Genomic DNA, 26,252 nt, shown 5'->3' on the forward strand with positions numbered 1-26,252 from the left:
GGAAGCGCTTGGTCAAGTACTGCTTTCTTATAGCATTTGATTTTTACAGACATACTCCCTGAATTCTAAAATTTTAATAAATGCCACAATTGATATTAAAATGGATATTAAAATATGATATTAAAATTTATATTAAAATTACTTGCTTTCAAAATCTGTCCTTATCAACACTAGTGGGTTTTAATATTATATATATAAATCTCATCACTGAGGTAAATGCCTTTCAATTATGTATGCTGGTATTTTCCTTATTAAAGTACATAGTTTATGATTATTTTTGTTTGCAAGAGTGCCTGAAATTACCTCTTTTTTTTTTTTTTATGTTGTTTTTGAAGGAACAAGATGCTCTTTACTAACTGTTCATGACAGCAATTACTACCTATGGGGCTTTTTGTTCTCACTAACCTAAAATATCTATCTTATGATGCAACGCAGATAAACTACTGCTGGGACTCTATTTAAGTCTGATTTAAAAAAGGATGTGGAAAAGGGAAAAAGTTGGAAACCATAGCAGATTGCACTTCTATGGTACTTATAAGATGATCTTATCCTCACTGCAATATAGCCATTATGTGGATTATGCTTGAAGTGGGGCAGCAAGGTCTGTTTCAGAACTGCATTATCTAAAGTACCATAAAGCATTTTCTCCTTTCACAACTGCTGATGGAAACTGTTGAAATTATTTTTTTCTCTACACATACACCTAGATGTGTCGCCCATCTGCATTTACTTAATATTCTAAGCAGATGATTACTGCATTTTATTATATGACGATGTTTTAATCTGCATTATTTATTAAACCTATAAACAGATCTGTGGGCTAGACATATCAGCATCTAATCACACAGTAACCCATCAAGTCTTTCTGTCCTAACCTACACAGAGAAATAGGGGCTAAAATGTAAGCAAGTATGTGTTATATATTTACTGCATCATTAAAATACAAAGCTGACCTATGATACACAGGCTCCAAGTGCATCAGATATAGAAAAATACATAATAAAAGACTGGAAATAAATGAAACAAATTATTCTAAATAGCATGACTAGTACGTTAACAATGCATCAATTTTTTTCATGTGTTTATATTTCTCAAACTATGTTTTAATAACAGGTGTTTCTAGCACTTGAACTAAATTAACTTTTTATGGCTATATATTAAAAAACGTGAGACCAAACATAAAACTCTTTCATATTACAGCACCCAATGAACAATCATGTTCATAGTATGGCCTGTTGGTCCTGGACATTTTATGTTCTGTGATGTTAAGATAAGGATGAGGCTGAAATATAGGAATAAGGAATAGACATTTGCAGCACCTCAACCAAGTCTCCACAATTGTCAGAAAGGCATTTCAGCACACGGGTTCTAAGCATACCCTTTTGTATTCCAGCTTTGGCATGCCTTAACTCCTCTGTAAATGCTCTAAACACGAAAGCACTTTACAGTAAATCTAAGATTAAGAGAGGGAGGGTTGAACAATTACGTGAAACTGTTCAGCACGTGAAGTAAGTCCTGAGACAGAAGCATTCTGGCCTTTTCTTGAATTGACCTCTACAGTTTTCTGCTGAGTTACTGGAGCCGTAGCACTCATCCATGATCATGTTTTAGAGGAGGGGATACAAGGAGCACTAAAACGGGATTTCTGTGTAAGGAGAGACTAGAAGTGCTGACTGAAGCACTTTAAATTTCCATCTAAAAAATAGTACTTTGCCCCCTCCTAGTAAAAATACACTTTAAAAGTCTACTTCATGTAAGAATATGATGTAAATTATTTTTCACAAGGAAAAAAAAAAGTAGATATAAACAGAATTCATCAACTTTGGGAGTTGATGTTTGGTTTTCTGGAATCAAGTTAGCTTGCTTGAAAGTGTGCTAACTTGAAATAAGCCAAATACCATTATCAGATGGCCTGTGAATCATGATGTGCAGCATGAGAGGACAGCACATGAGTAGATAAGTTTAAAAAACCCAAACCTACCAGCATTACAATAACATGATGGTAAACGGCCTTAACAGAAAAGTTAAAACTAGAGTGGGCTGAGAATCCAGTACATTTTCATACCACAAGTTGCTTAACTGTCTCTGTTATACTGCTTCTAAGGATAAATAAAATACTTCCCGTATAGCCAAACGGATACATTGCAGGAACACAAATATTTGTAAATAACTGCTGAAACAGAAATCTGGTGGTAAAGTGAAGATGCAAGGAGATAATAATTAAAATGGAGTCAGTTAGAGGGTGGCAGGCAAAGGTAATCAAGAAGTAACATGATGTTACATTCACTTTCCAATGCATATTGTCCATATAGTTGTAATGCTTTCACTTGATGAACCAAGGCATTCTCTCACTCTAATAGTTTGGTTTTATCTTCTCCAATCGTATTCTAAACTAAGTTTTGTGGGCTAAGAATACAACAAGGGTAAAGGACAATAACTTACCAGATAAGTTTACTGCTCAGTAGCTGGATTTTTTACAGACTGTTATACTTTATTCCCTAAAGAATAGAGGCTCGCATACACAGCTCGAAATATCTGCAGTTCTTGCCTCACAAAAGATGAAGTAGTCACCTAATCATATCTGGAAAGAACAAATGTCCTTGCCATACAGTGCTATACTGAAAAAGAACAGAATACCACAAAAATAAATTCAATGACTACCAACTGTTAAATGCCATCTCCCATCATTAAATCCAAACCTAGTTTGTCACAATGGCCCATGCCAAGCACAAAAGTACCCAGTACAGCACAGCAAGATGAAGAGAAGAAAGTTGATTGAGCACACTTCTGGTCAATACCTTTGTAATTAAAATGATCATACAGATGAGTATAGAAAATTAAAACGTACTTTCATTTTCTGCTGAAGGATTTACTACTGCATATCTTATAAGGAAAAGAAAATCATGACTACCCAGTTACAGGCTGTCACTGGTTGGAGACAATTGTACTACAATCATCCCACTGCACAACAGAGAAATTTAGAACATATGGACTACAGGAAGGGAAAGTGGTCAGGGCATTTATCTGCATGTATGAATATCTCAGCCTCTACTACAAATTATTTTGCATAAAGCAACCACTTGAAGAGGGATAGTACCCCAGATGTTCCTCTTCAAATGAAGGCAAGAGGGACAATCCATGTGCTTTAAGACCCTCACTCCTGGCTACTGTTACAGTCCCTCCTGACTGCACTCAGTAGGTAGGATCCAACATGCTCTTCAACCCTTCTTCAAAACGCAGGTGGAAGGAGCAGGGTTTCTAAATAAAAGCACAGTTTTAACTTAAGTAATATCGAGAGATCTGTGGGGTGTTAGGGACTGCAGAGGCTACATACAAAAGAGGTTTCTCCACTTATTTCGTTTGACAGTTGAATTGAATTTCCTGATTAATTACAATATATTTGAAAGGAATGAACAACAAAGAAATCTTGTCTCAAGCTCATTTTTAGATAACTGTGTTACTTGACTTTAGCAATGCAACTCCGATTTTTTTCAGTCTGCACTGTACGTGGCAAACATGAACAACCAAAAGTCAAAATAGCTATGCCCTCTCATGCCATTTTTCCACTGAAAAGTCTTTCAGACAAATTTGAGCAATATGGAGATATCCTGGTAATGCTTGAGCAATAATGCACCATATTTATAGACAGTTCTTTAGCTATGAGATCCCAGAGATACAATTATCTTTACTTTCCAATAACTTAGCTCCATTATTCACCTACTGAGTGGATTATTTTCATAAATTAACTTGCATCTCAAATCTAAACTTCTTCTACTGTAAGCTTTCACACCACTTTTGTATGGTTCTAATATTTTCTAACACAAACCAAACCAAATTTGCCTAGTGTTTTGAATTACAAAAGCAATATATTCAGTCTACAAATTTCAAATGAGCATAGTTTTCAACAAACCTTCTTAAAGGATTTGCACATTTAAAAAGCACTTTGCAGTCCAATCTAATGGCTCCTGCTTGCCAGCAATAGGAGTAGGCACAATTTCATGCCATATTAGGTGCTGTCTTTACAAGTGCTTGCAGGTTCTTTCTTATACTGTCATTGTTACCCTTTGACAGGGCCCTCTCCAAAAGAAAAGGTTATTTGGTAACTCCAGCATAACCATCTGAAGTGAATTACACAACACTAGTTAATTCTGGTTTTTAAACAAGGGGAAAAAAGAATAACCAAGAATAAGATGCTTATTTAATAACAACTTACCATGGTTTTAGCTGCTCATTCCTGTATTTCACAGTACATACACTGCATAAGCTAGCATATAAAAACAAATAACGAGCTCACAGGACACTGATGATCTGAGCTACAAAGTATTAGAGAAAGACTAAACGCAGGCCTTTGTTCTGCTGTGCTTTTATCAAAGGGAGAAAACTGTATCCGCTTCCCAGCATTCACTGGAAAGGTAAATGCCATATACTAACCTGTTCCACAAGGGAGCTGCATCTGACTGCCTAAAAATCTCAAAGCTGCCTCTGATCCCCTGACTTGTCTTTTCCTGCGTCCTGAATTTTTACAGTAGGTTCACAACAAAATGACCAAATTCTTATGCCTCAGTTAGCCCTGCATCCTATTAAAAAAAAAAAAAAAGAAAAAAAAGAAAAAAAAAAAAGAGTATCAAACCCCTGCTTTTTAAACGGAAATATCGCCATTTTCTGATAGCTACCCTAAATAAAACCTGTTAACACTAAACTCATACCTCCGCCCAGAAGGTTATTTGTTACAGCACTGCAATAGAAGTGACTGACATTTCCATTACAATGTATTTTTGCTAAGCTACATGACAGCAAAGTCACTGCTTAAAACACAAACCCAAAAGTCCAGAGAACTCAACAAACAAGTCAGGTACATTGTTACAGTCAGGCAACAAGAAAGGGCAATGCCTGGGCTTGCAAGGAAACAAGACAAGGAGGGCAGTGAAAGGAGCTCACACCTCTGAATTCCTGGCTCATTCATCTTCCAACTCTTGTTTGTGAAAACAGACCATCAGAATGAGGAGAAAGGAAGAACTGCAGAGAGCATCTTCAAAAGCTAGGCTCTTCGCAGCAAGGCTCACAGGCAAGTGGGTAGAAATCAGAGCTGAGCAGGCAAATGCTGCTGGGGTGTGACACATAGATGCAACCAAAAATTGATGGATATAACGTTAGAACTTTGCAGAAAATTCCAATACATGCAGATGTTTTCATCTTACCTTGCAGCTATTGCATCTTAAATACTGTGGAACTAACAACCTGAGAGTGAAAATGATTACCAGCCCACTGAAACTAACTTCATCGATTTTCCCTGTCTAAACAAAGTGCAATGCTAAAAAGATAATCAAACAACCAACCTTAACTGTGAAAACAAAATTGGATTTTTAAAATACTGTCATTTTTATTAATCTGAGGTGATATTACTTAGCTGAAGATGGCCCCTTCATTTACAATAAATGAGCTTTTTCACGTTAACATTCGCTATTTAACTGAACAAGTTATATAAAAAAAATGAAATAAAATTTGCTGTATTTCAGACAAAAGCTATTTTTTACCATGAAGTCATAAAACCCCATGAAAGGAGTTTACAATGAGAGACTGACATGCCCTTAACTCCAGCAACACCAGCTAAGGCAAATGTAATAGGGGAAAAAAAAAAAAAAAAAAAAATCAAAGATAAGAATCAAAGTATTTTATCAAGGTTGTTCATCCTATTACAATCTCCACTTCTACAAAACTTTTAATGTAGAAAGTCACCTGCTGGACAGAGAGCTGTTGGCATGAATCTGTATATAAAAGCACTTTTCAGTTACGGTCTGTGCCTGAAATGAGAAAAGGATTTCTTCTGTAGAATTTCTTTTGACTGAATTTTGGCTAAACGATATTTCTAAAGTAGGTTGAGCTTGGTTTTTTTTTTTTTTTTTTTTTGGTTTTTTTTTTTTTTTTTTTTTTTTTTTTTTTATTGTATTCAGTGTAATAATAAAAGTAATATTCTATTCTCAAAAATACAGTCAAAGTAAAACCACTAAAATTACATATCTTACATCATAGGTTTACACTGCTGAGCATCAAATCAGAAGCTATTGACCTGATCTTGGAAATACTAAGAATAAGCTAAATACAGCCATATCTGAGCAGACACACATTTTCAAATGTGCAAACATTTTCAAGAAGAAAGGGAGAAAATATTTTAATGCACTGCCAAAACGACAACATAATTTTGAAAATTCAAAATTATCTGAATAAATTAAAAATGCAACTAATTTCTCACTCAAATCTCCTTTGAGTTTCCTGGTTAGTAAGCTTACTCTCATAAGGGTTAATAGTGCCAATAAGATCCCACTGGATTCGTTTTTATGGAGATATGAACATACTAATTAAAAACCAGATGAAAATACTGCAGGTTTCATTTCATTTAGCTACAGACCATCTACTGACATATTTCTGAGAATAACTGCATATTCCTTATTTATAAAATAGAATCAAAGCGTTGCAGTAGATACCATTAACAAACACCACACAAATAACATCATCTATTTATGTATTTGGCTAGACTCGCTTGTTTCTCAGCATAAGACAATGGTATCCAGATAAATACATGTGTACAAGAAGATTCTCTCTTCGCACAGTTGTCCTGACAGATGCGCTGTGTGATGTAGTTGGCCATGGCTTCTATCATAATGAGACAAGTTTTCCAAATACATTAGCTGTAAGATTTAAGAAATAACTGAGACTGAAAAGGCCCATGGAAGAGAAAAAACATTTATAAAGAAATAACTGGACTTTCTAGGCATTATTAGGTACTTATGAAAGGAAACATATGGGCCAAACATTCATGCTCAATATAAATCTTTTAAGTAAAGCCTATTCAGGAGTGAAGACTTTGTAAAGAGTCTCTAGCAAAATATGAAACATTTTACTGAAATCTCTTCACCCCTATGATTTGGTTATGAAAAGAAAAATTCTTTTACACATATAAATCAATAGTTTATAAATTTAGAAGCCTGTAAAAGCACTGTTTCATTGTTTATGTCAACACACCTAAGCCTGAGCCAATGTGAACAGCCTTTAATTTAAGGTAATTAAAGACTGAAAAGAATTTTTGTTAGGACGAGGAGACATTTTTCAGTCAAGGATACTAATCTCAAACTCCTGAATACTAAGTTGAGCATTTTTTTATTAAAGCAACTACTAAGAAGTGCAGTTTCAGTATTCTATGCAAGGAAATGTTTTGGATCAACACTTTTTCATTTCCCTATGGGGAAAAAAAAAAGTTACATATAAATTTCAAGGAGAATTATCCCCACTTGAAGTATTGCAGTTGCAATACTGCAAAATACTCTTTTTGAGTCAATGCAACATTTTGCTTAATCTATATCAACAGAGCTAGAATGTTCCACAGAAGCTGTCTAAAGTGTGCATCACCAGCTTGTTCTCGCTCTCAGCTGATATGCATTGGCACATAAAAACTTACATTGTTTGTATGATACCAGAGTGCTGTGACTTGTGAGAGACCAGGGCATGCTTCCCAGATACTTAAGGGTTCTTTTCATGCTCTGGTTTTCATGGTTGCTTTTTAATCTGGTTTAACTCTTTGAGCATAGAGCAACAAGGATTTCTGTGGGACTTGGCGAGAAGCGTGTCCAGACATTATCACATCAAGTGACAGGTGATTGGCAGAAATTCCAGGATGTGAGTGCACAGTTACAGGCAGAGTGCCCACACCATGGCAAATTCAAAGCAAAGGCCAAATTTTCCAAAACTCCACTCTACTGCTTACCATTACCTATTTTAAAACCACCTTATTTTCTCCAAAGAACTTATATTCCCTGCACAGTGTTCTCTTAAGATGTCCTTGACATGGAATATTCTATGTAACATCTGATCCCTTCCAAGGTCACAGCAATACATAATAAAGAAGGCTTTAATTAAGCCAGGGACCAGCTGCACCATTCTTCACTTTCCAGGAATTCTACTATGAGGAAAACATGCCAGCCATGTCAAATTTAGGCTAAAGTAGAAAGGAGAGGGTTTAGAGAACTGGAGTGCATCCTGCATTTCTGCAATATGTTTCTTTCTTGTTCTGTACCAAAAAAACTTTACAGAATTTCCTGACAATACATTTTCTCACATGGGCTATTTCAAAATTGGAGTGAATTTATTTTCTCCTCCTTCAGTTTTAGTTACCTTATTTCTTTCTTAGCCCATTTCCCTCCATTTCCTGGGACTTCTTTTGATAAGGAAAGGAATTGTGTAAAGTGAGACACCTGATAATCCACAAACTCTTATTATTTACCATAAAGAAGCAGAATGTCTATTATGGATCACAAAAGTAAAGAACAAAAAATAAAAACCTTGAAATTATTACTCAGTCCTGCAATTGATAAGAGTGAAACAGAGTACATGCCACACCCCACACCCCCCCAAAAAAAAAAAAAAAATCGCTAGCAGCAGCACATGCATTGCAAAATCATTTAAGTTGCTTCTTCATGGGAAAGGAAAAAAAAAATGGGTGCACATAAGGGGGAAATCTCAGCTCCTAGTAGAGGACTGATCTGCAACTTGCTAACAGAATGCTGCAAGGGGTATAAGACCCCAAATAGGAAAAGAGAAGCTCCGTTCTATTCTTCCTTTAGTTTTAATTGCCATCCACATAAAACTCTCAGCCCAAAGTTCAAGATGACAGCTGATGTGGCTATATTATCAGAAGTAAATTTTCCAAACAAAATCAACAGCAGTCACACAGCAGCAAAGCCCTAAAATTTGCACTTGCACTCTTGTCCTTACGATTACCCATGACTGCCAAAAATACTGACAGTGCAGCAAAGCTCATATGCATGAACATACTGAGAAAGCACATGGACCGTCAATGAGTTCTTTTCCAGCACAGCACATTTTAGCACGGATGTCTTGCAGGTGCACTTCACAAGATTAAAGTGTAAACATATGCAAGATTCAATATCACACTTCACAGAGATACTGTTTACAATGATAAAATTAATCCTGGTAGAAAATGTCTGAAGACCATGAGAACAGCCATACTTTTTTCGTCCATAGTTGGGAAATACTATAAGAAACTAGGAAAATACAGAATGGCATCTCCTTCCAGCAGGATATTATATCTGAAAGCAGTGGCAGGAATTATATCTGAAGATTGCCTTTTCTCTAAAATCCACAAAATTAGTCCTATTCATTACAGCACCAAGAAATCAAATACCATTTTAGCCTATTCACACTCAGATCTCCCTCATACCCCCAACAGGGAATTCTACAATTTAATTATGCATTTATGAAACAAATATCTCCTTTTGTTTGTTTTAAAACTGCAGCATGATGATGTTATTCAGTACGCCTTCGTCTTTACATTATAAGAATAAAAAAATGCTACCTTTCCTACAACACCATTTATCATTTATTAGACTTTTACTAAAACCCTAGTCCTCTCTTTTCCAAGGAGATGGCATATAGCCATTTAACAGGTCCTCAAAAGGAAACCCTTCCAAGCCTTTATTGTTCTTATTCTTTGTAGCTGTTCTAATTCCCCTGGGGACTTTTACTAGTCTTTTCTGTAATATTCAAAATAACAACGCAACCTTGGTATCAAAAGGATTATACCGTTTTTTTTATTTTCTTATTTTTTCCTGGATGTTTTGTAAAACTGTATTTTCCTCTTCAGCGTTGAGGTGACAATTTTATTGAACTACCACAATAATGCCAAAATCTCCTTCCAATAGTTACCACTGAGTCAAAATGTGTATTCATTTAAACATAAGTATTGCTTTGCATTTACCAAAATTGAATTTTGTGTGTCATTCAACTTCATAAAAATCATATTTTATCCCTAGATTCAGATTTACTTTTGAGTATTCAAAAATATTTAATCAATCAACAGCCTCTATCTTAACTAATCACCCCTTTTCCAAGCTTATTTATGAGGATGCTGGGTAGAATCAATATCTGAGCAGCTGGACTGAAAAATCTTTCATTCAAAATTCAGGTCCCCAAATATCAGACACCCTTACAGTAAAGGTATAAAGCTTGACTTGGGGTGTTTTGACTTGGATTGCAACTCTTTCGCTTTCTAAATATTTTATTCCCCATGAGATTGTAAAGATTAGAGTTAGTGAAACATAGGAAATATTTTCAGGAAAACTCACTTGAGCAGAACTGATTTTAATTTGGACTGTTTATATTATTCACGTGAATTTTCAGACAAATCTTCACAAATATTGAATTTTGAGTTATTAGTAGATTGTGTTTGGTTTTGTTTTTTTTTTTACAGAAGAAAAATTATTTGTTACTGAAGAAAGGAATCCAGAAGTGGACAAGTTTGCTAGAAATGTCATATAATCTAATTATAGCAACCACAGCGACACACAGGGACAACTCTGCATCTCAACTTGCAAAGTTTAAAACTGTGATTTTAAATCTCCGTCCCCATGTTTGAAGAAGGTGTTGAAATGTTTTAAAGTTAACCATAAAATATATAACTATTCTTCAAATTAAAGGGATAGGTTGCTGAAAATATTATTTATGTTCATAATTAATCTGGCAAACTTCAACCATGACTCAGTTATTTGAATGCTTTAATGGTATGTGTAACCCACTCAGTGACAAAAAATGTCTTCAGATACAGAATAATATCTATTATACTAGTTTGAGAAATAAAACCGAGATGTTGGAAAGAAGAGAGCTGCAGTTCCAGAAATAGTTTTCAAAGTAAAATCCTCCTGGTCAGTCTCTGTGCACTGTAACAGACTATAATAACAGGCAGTCGTCACACAAAGATTAAACTTGACATTATATGTTCCTTTTCAGAAACAACTGGGGATAATCATATCCTGCTCCTAAAAATATTAAACTTGCTGATGATGCAGGTAACCATCAGAAGTGGATGTTTCTAATCCTGTGCCCACTTAGGAATCCTATCTTGACAGCAAGTCCTACCCAGAATTAATGTACTTTATTGTTAATAGTAATTAATTTTCATCTTATATTCCCTATTATATTGGCTCTGCAGTAGTTACATGGGCTTACTCAATGCCCTAATTTTTCTCCACTCACAGCCATTTAAAGTAATCTTCTTGAAACTTGTGGGCTTGCTGAGCTGAGGAGTTCTTTCTCTTTTTAATGTGTGTGCTCACCTGGCATTTCTATCCAAGCTCCTACAGCTCGGCTTAAGAGTTAAAAACTGCAATAAAATTGAAATATGTTAATATAAAAATGAAGAATGGGATTTGTCTTACCCTATTAAGAAGATTAAGCAATGGCTAGATAGTTCTGGACCATCTAGAGTTTAACTTTTACTTGTCAAAGCTGCTTCTTCATCTCTATGAAGACACTAGATTATAGCCCTTTTCCAAGGTCAGGCTACTATGTCTCTGCAAGTGAAAACCATGAAAGAGATTTATTAGGCAGCAATATACATCTGTGCATTTTATCTTTCTGCAGCCTAAACACCTAGGAGATGCTTGAAACAGAGTTTAAGAGGAATTCAAATGAATTATAAATGATGATAAAGTCTAACTTGATTCAAAACTGATGGGGTTGCATCATTTAACATTGTCAGTAACGTTGAGTACCATTTTCTAAACAGTGCATTTTTTTCTTTGAACATGTGTCATTTACCATCTCCTATCAAGATACCAGTAAATGTCAGACTAGCTTTCAATTGGAAGATCCTCATAAGCATATTTTATATTACAATGAGCTTTTAAAATTGTAATCAGTTTATGGGAAGTAGCTGAAGTGTGCACAACCATCTCCACAATTCTCATGGCCCACACAAGTGCAGATGTACTCTCTGCCTGTATATATGTATGTGCACATACAGACCTCTCCATATATCATCTCCACATACATAATAACAAACAAGAAAAGTAAGGAATCTTTTTTTCAAACGGTTATTCACAGACAGGTAATGGAGTAACAGCTACATAAAGAACATTTAAATTGATAACAAAGAATACCAATAGTAATTAGCCGTGTTAAACAAAGCACAATACTATATCAAGGAGATTCCTAGGCATAGATCACTTGACATCTACTGAAATTAACAACAAAATAACATTGTCAATATTGTCATTCACACTATTTCTCCTATGGCATCCTGAAGGCAAGGTCAATGCTACAATGTGCATACTGCTTTGTGCCACACATCACCTTTCATATAACTGAAGCACTAAGTAAAACTTTCTGCTTGCCAACAGAAACTGCGTCATAAATGTCAGTATTGACCAATCCACTCTTGTCCATTTGTTAAAAGAGAACAACTCTGTTTAAGCAAAGAATCTAAAAAACTTTGCAGATAAAGAATACAGCCAGAAAAATCTGTTCCTGAATCTTTGAGATCTTTTTTGTTACAAAAATAAAATATTCAAAGTTTTAAGACAAATTTTGTAAGCACACTTCCCACAATGAAGTACTTCGGTTCCTCTTGGTGTCTGTTTTCTTCTTTCCTTGCAAGCACTCAAAGCTAGATTTGGAAAAAAGGGGGAAAAAAAAAAAAATCACCAAACCCACTCAGCAGATGACATAAAAAAACATCCCCATGAATAAAATGAATCAAACGTGTAAGATTGTTTTCACATGAATCCAGGCAGCCTGTATTTGTTATGAAAGTGTCACACTTACACAATTAGGAGGTAAGATGTAATTTGACACAAACTTGATATTCTAAAAATCAACCTAGACAGCAGATTCTGATACCAAAAGTTGCATTCTCCTTCTTGATTCGCCCTTACTTGGCTCTCGTGGGCATCAGAACTCCTCCAGCCCTGTGCTCGCAGCTCTCTGTACCCCAGCACTGCAGGAGCAGGTTGCTAGCATTTTTTGTTCCTGCCTAACATTCTAAGTTTAAGTTTATAACTCTGAGAGTCCCCGGACCTTATTTCTTCTGGACTTTGTTTTATATATAACATGTATTCTTTTGGAGGTTCTCAAAAATCTACTGAGGATTTTTATGTAATAAAAGCAATAAAGCCAAAAAGCGCAACTTCCCCTAATCCTCAATCTGAAAATTCTTTCCTAGTTGTACTTGAAACACTAACCTTAATGAGTTTTTCAATCATGTACCTGTAAGCAAATGTATGATATTTACAGACCAAAGAGCTCAAGATTTGTACAGATATTCTTCTGGCAGTACTGATGCAGCCAGAACAAAAACTCTACTTGACCATTAAATATGTTCCTAATAGAAGTGGACCCATTCAAATAGTCTGCAGAAAATTGGAAGAAGCTTGGGAAAATGAGATTTCTCTGATGAATGTCACAATACAGTGCAGTACATACTGGAGGACAGAGTTTAAAGTGCTTTCCATCTATTTGTCATTTCTGGCTGCTTCTATGTTGGGATGCAGTTTTGCCTATCATCCTGTGCTTGAGATTTGTGTTTTCCCCAGCTCAGAATATATCCATAAAGATGTCATTTTGGATCATGTACTTATCATACTGTAAAGATCCTTGGAATCAAATTCCCACAAAAAAATGTCATCCAAACCCTTGTGTATTGTTTAGGTTGACACAGACTATTTAAATGGTAATAGCTGCAAATGCTCACGTACCGTATTTCTCCTGAATATGCCATCACTCTCTCTGAAGCCATCATCAGTGGTTATCTCCAGCTGAAGGCTAAACAAGAATTCTAAAATTCTTTAAACTGGATTAACCAATACAATCAAAGCTTGATGGTTTCATATACATTAGCATATGTGCAAAATAGGACTTGAAATCTCTAAATAAAGCCAGGTGCATAGTTTTTTCTATTCAGTGATCTTAAATGCCATTACTTTTAACTTCAGGTTTACTGCTGCAGAAATGAATAAAGTATTGATTAACCTGATGAAACACAAGAAAAATTATGGGTTCAGCTAGACCTGGAAAGGAATATTGTTCACATTAGTTGCACCTATCAACCCAACCTAAAACATTTTATATAATCTAGCCCTTAAAAAGAGATTTTGGAACAAAACATTAAGAATAGAAAAAACTGAAAGCTCTTTAATTTCTCTCTTTAAATTCATCTGCAAATAGCTCTAGTCCATTATACATGCACCAAAAAAAAAAAAAAAAAAGTTGAGAGGAAAGTGATGCAGTAAACCTTTCACTGAACTCACTCATGTTTACATCTTAATTGAATGAGAACACCTCTAAAGACAGCAGAATCATTGACAGATTTTGACCCAACATGCTGGAAAATTGATTTACCTATAGTGACTCAGAGAAAAAACTTCATCTACTGAAGAACTGCTACCTGCAGCAGTTATTTTAGTGATTCCAACCCATACAGACTGAAAGGCCAGGTACAGTTTCCATAATTCATATAACTAGAATGTATTTTTATAGGCCTTACATGCACAGACTCATCAAGAGACAGACGTGCACATAAAGAGAAGTCTAAGGAACATGAGTCAAAAGGCAAAAAGATTATTGAAAGCAAACTCAGCCAGCAGCCTTACTCGAATCCTCGAAAACCATTCTGCATGTGGTGTGTGGTACAAACTCTATTTGTCAACACAGAATGCTTATCTGTGTGTCACTTGCATAACATCAAACTTTTGCCTGGTTTGTGGTCATTGCCTGGCAGTGGTCTACTGATTGATGTTGATCTAGGTGGCTCACTTGAGGCCAGAATTTGTTATACTGTGAGTTTTTAAGTACCATTGTGTATATAACACCTGAAAGCACCTCATTTAGAAACACTTTTGGTGCTTACTGTAATCTTTGTCACATAGCAGCAAGTCCTCCATTAAAAAAAGCAGAAAACTTTCAATTAGATTGACCAATATGAAAAATCACATCAACTTATACAGATTTTCTGCCAAGTCCTTCTGAGCAAACCAACATAACTCTACTGATTCACAGAATTATCCTAATTTCTGTTTGTATCAGTTGAGAGGCTGATCACATCTGCTCATGTTTTTCGTATGGCCAAATATGATTAAGTAGATTATAACAATTATGGCAATCAATATTTCTATTACATAGACACTTTATATAAAATACACACTCCCCAGTATAACATACATTCAATGGCTTTTGTGTTCCTAAGTCTTGAGAGTTACAGATGTTTTTGAAGCAAGCATATGATGAACTCAGATTTAGCATTTGGGACTGACACTAACTGAAGCATATTTCTAATAAACTGGAGTACACAACAAAAACATTACAAGAAAACAGCAAGACTGTAGTTCTGTTTATACTGGCACTGAGGTTTTAACATTAGTCGATATACATACACATGGAATTACCTTCTCCCTCCTCTTTACCCTTCAGCAGCAATTTCAAAATCCTCTGCAAATGATGGTGAAGACTCATATAAACTCAACATTTTTGGCTTTCTTTCCAAGCAATCAGTCTGATTCCAGGCCCTCAGATGTAGCTTGTACTGTTCACAAAACATTCTCTCTGCTGGTACCTGTGTGCAGTAAGGAGACAATCTCCTTTTACTCATCGCTCTGATGACAAACATGAACACACTACAACCGCAAAAGGTCTGATTTTTGCAGTTCTCCACTAATCAAATACCACATCACTGAAGATCTGCTTTGCATGTAGCCTTGTAATAGTCAAACAGCCTCTCAACCACATACCAGAACGCCCCTGTGGCTAATTAAAGTTGCTATGCCTCCATTGCTTTACATCTTAAAATCTGACAAACAGCATGCAGGATCCTAACATATTTCTTACAGGTATAAAGACAACACATACGGAGTTGGTTGAAACATTTAACAAGACGAATGAGATCAAAATAGATTTTGCTGCTATGCTGCAAAATTAAAATAGACAGGTATTTTTCTTTGATTGCACACCTCTTTCAGCACAGGGCATAACCTTGATCTTCCATAAAATGACTTAGCTTCAGCAACCCCTTAGTTACTTTTCTGACAATCAGTTTCCTAAAGTTCCTCCACCTTTCTTTTTCACCAGATATTGCACATGAAACAAAGCTCTTAGTTTTTTCTCTTGTGCTTGTTTTTTAGTTACATGATAATGACCTTCCTAGTTGGTCAGCCCTCCGAAGTCTTCTGCCCAAGCTTTATGAACTGCACGCCTTGTCAATAATTTTGACCTATGAGAACTTTGGAGCTTTGTTTTTTTTCCAAACTTATTTTTATTTTTGCATTTGACAAAGCTAAGGATCTATGACAAAGTACTGCAGGCCACATACTTGACATACTGCTATTTTGCTCTAGCATTTTCCAGTTGAACCATAGCAGGATAAAGCCTGTGTCTGTCATTTAGAGTAATTCTGCTTTCTCTCTCTTAATGGACTTAATCTGCTATCTGTGCTGTGAATCCCAGATCGACATCACTATTTCATTCCTTAATAGTTGCTCGCTGGTGCAGAATAACAATCCGCACAACATGTACCTCAGAAAATATGACATTAGAAATGTATTATTTTTGTGTAAAACGTAATTGATAAGATGCCAGAGCTTGGGCTGTGGAATCATCCCGGCTGTCTTGAGCTTGTCAGCTTGTTACAATACTCCAACTGATGACTGTCAGCACACAGTGCTAATGATAGGGTGACATTTGAATTCTCCTTACCCACAGCTCATGATAGCATAGATTAACCAAATTTCAAAGTCACAACTAACATTAAATTAAAATTCCTACTATGTGTGCTCGTTTGTGAAGCAAATTTAAGAGTATATTAGAGAAAAATTCAACTCCGAGTTTGCATCAGGGGGCACTGCAGTCACGGGTGGTGTAACAAACATGAGAGAGCTCTTCCCAGCGCTGTCAGACCATCACTGGATATGGTTAAAAGGAAGTGTAAAATGCATCAAGGTAATCCTTTTAGGCTTAAAAAGTTATTTCTTAAAGGACTTCTATGGGAAGATCAACATGTTAAGGCAAGTCTTGAAATTAAAATACTGGAATGAAAAAATAAACATTCAAACATAGGTACACAAGTCAAAGTTTAAGTAAAGGACTCAGTATATGCAGTAAAATATTTGCCTTGCCAAAAAAAGTTAACAGGCAGCCTTACATCAAATTAAAAAAAAAAAAAAAATTTACAGATTAACACAAGCATTTTTTTTTTTGTAGTTCCATACTAACACATCAATATTTCTGATTGTATTCAAGCCATAATAGAACATATAAATGTAACATGATAAGCTTTAGAATGGGTGACTTAAGATTCCAAATCCAAAATTTACACTTTTGAGCCAAATAACTTTGAAAGAAAAGTATGCTTGCTGGGTGAATTTCGATGGCTTCTTCCAATTTTAACACAACTGCATTACAATTACTGTATTGGTAAAACAAAGAGCACAAAACAGAAAAGCATAAAAAGAAACAGATGATGACATTTGCATTTGCACAGTACATTCAATGTAAGTTTGATTTTTTTTTCTACTCAACATCACAAATATGTTTTGAAATCTCAGTGCAGTAAGCATTATGCATTCATTTGAGAAGTTTCATTTGCATTTAATTTTCTTCAGTAGTGAATAAGATATTAATTTTGGAAGCTTATAATCATTTCTTATGAAATAATACTATGATCCAGGCATAAGAAATTTCTGTATTTTTACAACATTTTTCATTCAGCACAACAAAGTGCTCTATTTTTCTGAATTTCACTTGAAACTCTCTTTAACGTAGAAGATTATAGTAATTTTTTTTTAATTAGCAGAGATTAATACATTTTACCAATATTGCATGCTAGATCTTCTTTAATGCTGGGGGTCTTCAAAGTTCTCCAGCTGTCTGAAGCTCACCAAGTACTGAGGAAGCTTCACCTCAAACTTAATGATTAGAAGCATACCACTAAGATACTTTGGTACCCTATGACCTATCTGAACCATAGCCTTCACTATGGTACAGATATCAAGTCCTGAAGGCAAGAAACTTGTTTCACTTATGGTATAACACCACTGATTTCATCCCTGCCTAAATAAAATGCCCTTAACTGGAGGACTGACCATTTTAACAGCCAAAAGATACATAACAAAGGATGATAATGGAAGAAACTAATTTAACTAGACTTGAAGCAAGATCAAAGAGAAATGGATATACAAAAATGGATGGTTATTCCAAGAATGAATGCAGTTGTAAAACTTAAAGTGATAAAAGACTAAAACCTTATTCCTCTACAAAGGAAAATTCTGCTCAAACTCAAGAGTTCTGTATGAACAGACCATCATCTCTGGCCAGTCCCTCAGGATTCAAGATCACAGAAACAACCAGGCAGACTCTGACAGCAACCATACTGACCAAAGATATCTTAATTTTCACCTCGTCTCTTTTTTTTTTTTTTTTTTTAAATTTAGCTTTCCTACCACAATAGAAATGGTACAAGAGAGGAAATAAGAGCAACTGGGAAACACTTAGGTTAAATGAAGCATATTTTTCTATCAACCAAGCTGAAAAGCTTTAAGTTGTTTAGATACCATGGAGGTGAGTAACAGCAAAATAAAACAAGTACTTAGCTAGATTTGATTTAGCGGAACTAGAGGGAAATTAAAGCCAATGCAGTTGCAGAGGCAGAACAAGAGAAAATGAGGAAGAGAGACAACACAGTGTAACACATGTGAGGAATTTACAGACAAGCAGAGAAGAATATGGTCAGAATAGATGGGGAAACAAAATTACCCTACTACAGTCAGAGAATAAAATGAGGGCAGAGATATGGTTGGAAAAAAAAAGGGATGGTAAAAAAATTAAAAAAAAAAATTTAAAAAAAAAAAACCCAAAAAAAACCAAAACCAACAAAAAAAAAAAAAAAAAAAAAAAAAAAAACCAAACACAAAAAAAAAACACACAACAAAAAACCAACCAAAAACCCCACCCCAGAACACCAAAAAAAAACCCCAAAAAACCACACAACAAACTCACAAGTGTTCCCCCAACAAGGGGAGGGGAAATCCTCAAAATCAAACCTCTTGAGCCTCTTACTCTAAACAGTCATTGCAGTACACACATGACACAAACAACTGAGATCTTCCATCCAGTTTAAATACGAGCCAAACATCTCCTTCTATTTCTGCAAGTCCTTTGAAGACCTTAACAAGGCATGTATTTCATGGAGTACCATGGGATGTAGTTCTCTTAGAGATTGCATTGGAAGGTACACCCACATATATGGTAACGAATTAATTAGCAACTTTCTTTTAGGGAGATTGAAGAATTTAATTATGTATGTTAAAGCTGCACACGTTCCTGAAGAATCAAACAGTTTTGTGGATGCTCTGTCATCATGCCAACTGCAGCAGTTCTAATTCCTAATGACAGAAAAAAGAAACAGAGATAGTATTCATGCTGGTTACCTTTTAAAATATTGGTCACTGGGAGTCATGTTCAGGTAAGAAATTTGTGGTCTCACAGATTTCAACGATTAAGAGAGAAAAATTAGTTCATAGCATTTAGGCTACAAAAGGGGTAGGCTAACAGCTAGCTGAGCTCAATGGATGATTTGATTCAGTTTTTAGGGTTAGAAATAGATAAAAGTTCAGAATATTCTGAAAATGCTCAGACATAGTAGGCACTACTCTAGATAGCAAATTCATCAGTATAGGAGATCTGGTTGAGGATTTATTAAAAGGAAATTCTAAATCAGTGACCATCTGTTAGCAATAAGTAAGGAATACAGACAGAAGAAATTTCTGATGGGTCTACGACGCAGTTTATAACCAGTATCATTTGACTTAAACCTCTTTACATAACAAGAACTGATTACAGCCACTCTAATTCCTAAATTATTTATTTTTAACAAGACAGAAATCATTACTTCTTAAATACCACTTGAAGGATGTGGGAAAGAAATCCTACATAATTTTAAAACGCTGTCTTTAAGAATAGGAATTATTGCATTCATGAAGTTGTTTTGATCCTACACCTGACTTCAGTGACACTCCTTTGTAAGTTCAGAGGTCCACCCACACTAACATACACCCATTCAGTTGCACTGGCTCACATAATTTCATAATTTAAGGAGCAAGGCAGCTTTTATTCTTTCCAATTTTTTTCTTTCCTGATTAAAATTCAAGTACTTTGAGAAACAAAATTTTATCTATCAGAATATACAAAAAATGGATGGAAAATTGAAACCACCAGTTCTAGGAGCTTCATTGCTTTTTTTCAGTAACAATTACCCCACCAACACCACCAGCACAACTACAGCAGCATTTACCAAACACAGGCTTCGGGAGAAGAGCTGCAAGTGAGACCAAAATTCCCGACTCAGCCTGGGGCTTCTGTCTAAGCCAAACATGTGCATACTGAATTGTAAACTACCTTTACATTATCATTCCACATAGGGATTTCACTCTGCTTTCCAAGACAAACAGTACCTGATAAATCTCATTAGCAATACCATATAACCCCTAGAGTAGATGATACACACAGATATTCTGGTTGGCAGAATCTATTTTCTACATTAAAAGGGTCATTACCAAGATAGCAATGCCCTTGTTCAGAAGGAGTCATCTTAACACTTGTCCCACATAACAGCAACAATAACCTAGACAGCGCATATAAATAAGAAAACTCACACTAACATGTTAGCTTTCTTTCACTAACAACACTAGTGAACTTATTTTTTTTTCTGGTGTCTATTATGCATTTTCCTTTAACAAAGATATTTTGGCACATTCTATAAGACCTGTAGCATGAGTACGTTTCTTCTCTAAAGAAAATCAAGTAGGCAATGCGTATCACTGAACTCACGCACTGCCTGAAGACTCCAGTCAGCCTCTAGAAGTTCTATTTTATCATTACAGCTACTTTTCCAAATATATCTGGATTTTTAAGCACTTGTTACAGTATACAACACCCTCATTTATTGCCTGGATAAGCAGCATTTTCCTATCCTGTTTTCTAGGAACAGACACAAACGTACGTGTGTCTTGTACTTTCAGAGAGTACACTTGTACTCTCCGAAAACTACATTGGAGAAACTCTCCTATTGCTGCTTTACACTTGAAGGTTTTTTTTACAATAGCACAGCTCAGCCTTTTGAAAATAAATTAGCCCCTACAAATGTTGATATTAAACAATTACTTATGCTAAAAAGTCCAATGTTCAAGGTTAAATATATCTCTAGTAGTAAATTACATTAATTGATCTACATACCAAAGGTAGTCAGGTTTTCTTTAGTCTAGTCCAATAAGCAGAACCAACAGCATCACTATACTGAAAAACAGGCCTGACTGACTTTGGATAAATATGAGATTTCATGGTCAAAACTGCAACTTAAAGACTGAACTGAAAAAAGGTGCACTAAAGTTGAGGGAGCACCTTTGGCCTCTTCAGTTAGTACATGCAAAGCTAGGGCATGTTCTCCATTGAGGAGATGACCTAATAGCAGCAACAGTTGACAACAGCACAAGCCATGGCACAAATTGTAAAATCTTACTGTAGATTGGCTGAGCTTATGCAGCCAGTGATTTACTCTACTGCAGCTAACACTACCCAAGCCACAGCCTACAGCAGCTCTGCCTTGCTGCCATGCGTTGCACTGATGTAATCGCTCCTGCTGGCTGCCCACAGACAGCTGAAATCCCAAACCAGCTGGATGCCAACTCCTTGGGTCATGACAAAAAAAAAAAAAAAAAAAAAAAAAAAAAAAAAGGAATAAAATCCCAGGCAACAGCTTTTGTCCAAAAATGTTCAGAGAGAGTTTTTTTAAAATCTTGAGATGCAAAATGAAGGTGAACATTCCATTACGCTAAAGTTTTGCTAAAATACAGCCACTTATTTTGGCGCAAGATAAAGAGTAACTTTTGAAAAATCTGGCTTTGCTGACAGGTGGGAATAAAGTTGAGTGGGAAGGCATGACTTTTGGAAAAAAAGGAATATAGAAGCTTCCTATCTTTTTCACTGAAAAAGCTGTCAATACCCATTACCATCTGGCACAGCAGAAATTCATACTTCCTCAAACTGTAATGACTGCTGTAATCATGTGAAGCAAATAATTTTGAAACCCGAGTGGTATAAGGCCATTTGGTAGAGAACACTTAATGACTTTTATAGAGAAAGCAACCATTGCCTTGATATAACAGCTGATACAATTGCAACACATTCCATTTAACAACCACAGAAGGTTTCCAACTAAGATGAAGGGTTAGCAGAACATTCATATCAATCAAAAATAACTGTGTTCATGGATACAGCTACAAGTGATATTTACGTACAAACCCTAAATACTAAAGCCTCTGTAGTGATCACAACTGCCTCTTTTTATATTAAAGAAAAAAAACCAAACCCATAACAACATGTAAAAGGTAGGAAAGAGCAAAACTAACTGCCTGTCTTTTATATAAAAGAAATAAATAACATGTAGAAGGTAGGAAAGACCAAAATCAACTCATACTGCTGATCTACGTTTTGTATATTTGTTTAGCTTGACACAAATGACAGGAGAGAATTTGAGGTGGGAGGCTTAACACCAGGTTTTTCCTTCCCTGACACTAAGGACAGAAAAGTCTGACAAATGGAAGAAGAAAAAGACTAGTTTCTAACTCCCGCAAAGATTTTGGAAAAGGGATGCAAGAGCTGGTCTATTATTTCTATATTTTCCAGCTTCTGCTGTCTAAGAGCAAAAGCACTAAGGAAAACTGTGGTTGCTTGGGAGGAAGTTACTGCTCTACACCAGAACTCATCTTGAATCTTAAGAAATTACTTTCACCAAGATAAAGGCTGCAGGACCTACAAATACATAACGAGGAACTATTCTGGATGTACCTTCTAACTGATTTAAATAAAGATTTATCTGGCTTATATTCAGCTGGTGTAAGTAGATCAAGCTTCTATTGTTGGCCATACACAACAGCTGTAAATTAGTTGGGGGAAATAGGACATTTCACTGCATGTCTAGAAGAGCAAAGGTGTATGTCTGTCATAACATTCCTCAGAGGAAAACTTTTTCTCAGGTCTGAAGTGCTTCCTGTGAGCCAGCACTCAAAACTTCCCCTGAAAGTATAACAGTATTTTCTATAACTGTACAAAATACAATCATATATAACTATACGCAGAAAGAAGACTATAGGCAAGACTTTCCCATCAACACTGGGATGTTCAAATCCTCCAAAAATGTACCTTAATATTCATATCAGATATAAATAAACTTTATCTTAAAGAAAAATACCTTAAGGAGAATCTAACATAGCACATTTTGCTTCTGAGAAATTTTGCAGCCATGCATTTAGACAATCTTTACTTTTATCACCCAAAACACACAGTTGCAATATTGATAGAACCCAATATATTTGAATCAGTCCATGCAGTGGTTAGGACAGGATACAGGTTTGCAATACATAAGTCCAATATTGATACAAACTGGTTTTCCAAGATTATATTTTGGGAGGCAACAGATGTATAATGCTCCTGAAAAATGCAACAGACTATGACAGGTATGCTAAATTCTGCTGAGAAAGGCTTTAGTGGGAACTGTCCCTCCTTCATAATTTAAATTACCACTTTGTCACATTTCAGTGCAAGAAACACGGTCTGCACTCATAAGATTTTCCCAGTTTTTAACTGTAGAGGACAAGTAGGTCCTTGTTTTTATGATTAACGGTAGTATTTCCTTTATGAATTAAATAGTAAAAACCCAGCAAAAATACAAAAACCAGAAGCAAATATACATATATTTCTGCTTTAAAAAAGGAAAAAATATTTCATCCATCTTGCATAATAGAGCATAACATACCTGAGAATGAGGCCAGCCCTACACAGTTTAGAGTGCATCAGCCTACACATTTTGCATTTTATGTGCATTTACTTTAACATGTTTTTGGGGAATGCATTCTTTAGTCTTAACAGTATTTGCCACTTAATAGAGTCACTATCTTATGCGATGTTAGGCTCATATAGGCTAATCTTCTATGGACTAGTCCTAATTTTCTATGCACTGTCCCCTAGACCTAACCAGGACAACAGCTTTCTGATTAGAATCATAGGGCTGTCTACAGCTACTTTCTTGTGTGCATATAATGGAATTATTAAACCTAAAGGAGGTTAATAGGTGTCTCAAACATGTCTTTTCTTTAATAGATGTCCTTCAAGTTACGCAGATTTTTTCATTTTATAGCAATGTTTTAGCTGGGATTTCCAAGTCTTCTTTAGAGAACCTAAATTAGCAAGAAATGGATATCTAAATAACTGCATAAAAATAAAGTTTATAAAAAGATATTCAGTATTACAGAAGAAATTTTAAATCAATTTTTTGTCTGACATTTATATCGAATACCTAACAACAGTGAAATCTCTCTCTCCAACAGGTCAAAAAGCCTCTAGTATCCAAATAATCTTTAGAAGATGACGATAGAGTTGATAGGATTAACTGCAATACTTAAGTGACTGTTTATGAGCTTTAAACTAATGAGTTTTGAACATGTAAAACCGTATAATCACTGAAGTAATTTGTGATAACTGCTATAGTTATTAGCTGAACCATATCACTTTTTAGCTTTGTCATGCTAAATTATTTTTGTTGGATCAACCAAGATGATGTTGTAGTGCAAAATTTTGTCTCCTGATTTTTTACCTCCTCTACCCCAATAACTGCAAATGCACTAAAATAGAATGGATTGTATCATCACTCTGACATAAACTTCCACACAGATCTTTACAACAGAAAATTAAGAACTCTTTGTACAACTGAAGGGATCTTTGTTACCAGACTTTAAATTATCTGATTAACTTTGTAAAATAAAACACCAAAGCCATTAAACTCTATACCTATGAAAACTGTCACCAGTGGGCCATCCTTTCACAGTCTTGTAAAAATTCCATCTCTGGTGAAATTAACAGTTTTAAGGAACATTGCAATGCTGGTTCTTTCAATTTGGGAAGACTTCTCATCTGTCATCAAAATGGCTCATCTCATTACTGAACAAATTATTTTGCAAGTACACAAACAATTGCAAAATATTCAGATTTTTATGAAAGTTTACTTCAACTGTATTTGCCCTTTCCTGTAACAGAATATTTTCTTAGAGAAATATAAAGATGTAGACATGCACCATAATGGTTAAGCCATTGCAGTTTTGTAACAAGCAAAATTTTCCCTTCTTGTTCAAGTCTGAATGTTTCAGAGACTCCAAACATGATGCAATCAGCCAAGTGAGAAAGGGACATCTTAAGGGCATACAAAATTGACAGCTGCTTAGACACAATTAAGTGCCTATTTCTTTTGGATGAATGGTCAGTCCAACTACTGTAAAATTTTCTAGATCCAGTTCACAGCCATTAATAAAATACTATGAACACTGCTTGGCACAGCCTATTAAATCTAACATAGCAGTTGCTTTGGATATTTACAGTGTATTATGCGAGATATTTTACTGTCCCAAAATCAAACCTAAAAGGACTTAATGTGAAACACCAAACCTTTAGCAGCAAATGATGACAGAGTTAAAGAAATATCCTTGAAAAACAAAATAGTTCTTCACCAGTTTGAAGACCAAAAGTCTAGAAATGTATGACCTAGATTTTTACAGCAACTGGTCATCTTTGAACCTTCAGCACCCGGGTACTTGATTCCAGGTAGCCTGATTTTCAGAGACCACGTTATATTTAACTACTTGCAATGCAAACTCGTTACACTGCAGTAAATTCAGTATCCCAGAATGAAGATATAAAATTCCACTATTCCTTTTCTAAACTCCTAGTGGTGAACCCTAGTGTCTTTCATCCAATCAGAAATACAGGGGGAGGAAAAAAAAAATTGGGAAGAGTGAATGTGAAAGTCAAACCTATTTAGAGATGTGATTGTTTTCTTTTACTTGACAATTTGCAGTCACCTAACATAAAAGGAAAACCAAACCAGTGGCTCCCTAAGATTTATCCCATTATTTTGATCAGCACACTTAGCACATATCAAAAAATAAAATTCCATCACTTCTAACAGACAGAAAAATCTTATCTTGTCCCACATTGTGGTTCTTGGGCTGGTTGATCTAATTCTGAAATCAACTTCACAGATGATCCTCTGGTCAGGGTTTACCAACCAAAATAATTCAAATATAAAATCTAAAGGCTGGTTGCCTAGCCAGGACTTTATTATATATAAACTGCACTTTAAGTTTCATCTTTAACAATAATCACTTAATTAAATAACATACAGGTGTTTTAAGCTGTTCTGCTTTTCTTGAATTTAATGAAAAGGGGTGTAACACTTGACAGGCACTTGAACTTCAATGAGAACATATCTTTGATGTCAAGTGTGTCTAAAGGATTCTCAAGTAATATGAAAATGGGCTAACCCAGCACTCAATCTATTCCCAACAGTCACCTACTGGTCTAAGTGCCTCTGTACC

Source organism: Strigops habroptila, chromosome 8, assembly GCF_004027225.2.
Source record: "Strigops habroptila isolate Jane chromosome 8, bStrHab1.2.pri, whole genome shotgun sequence".
NCBI lineage: Eukaryota > Metazoa > Chordata > Aves > Psittaciformes > Psittacidae > Strigops > Strigops habroptila.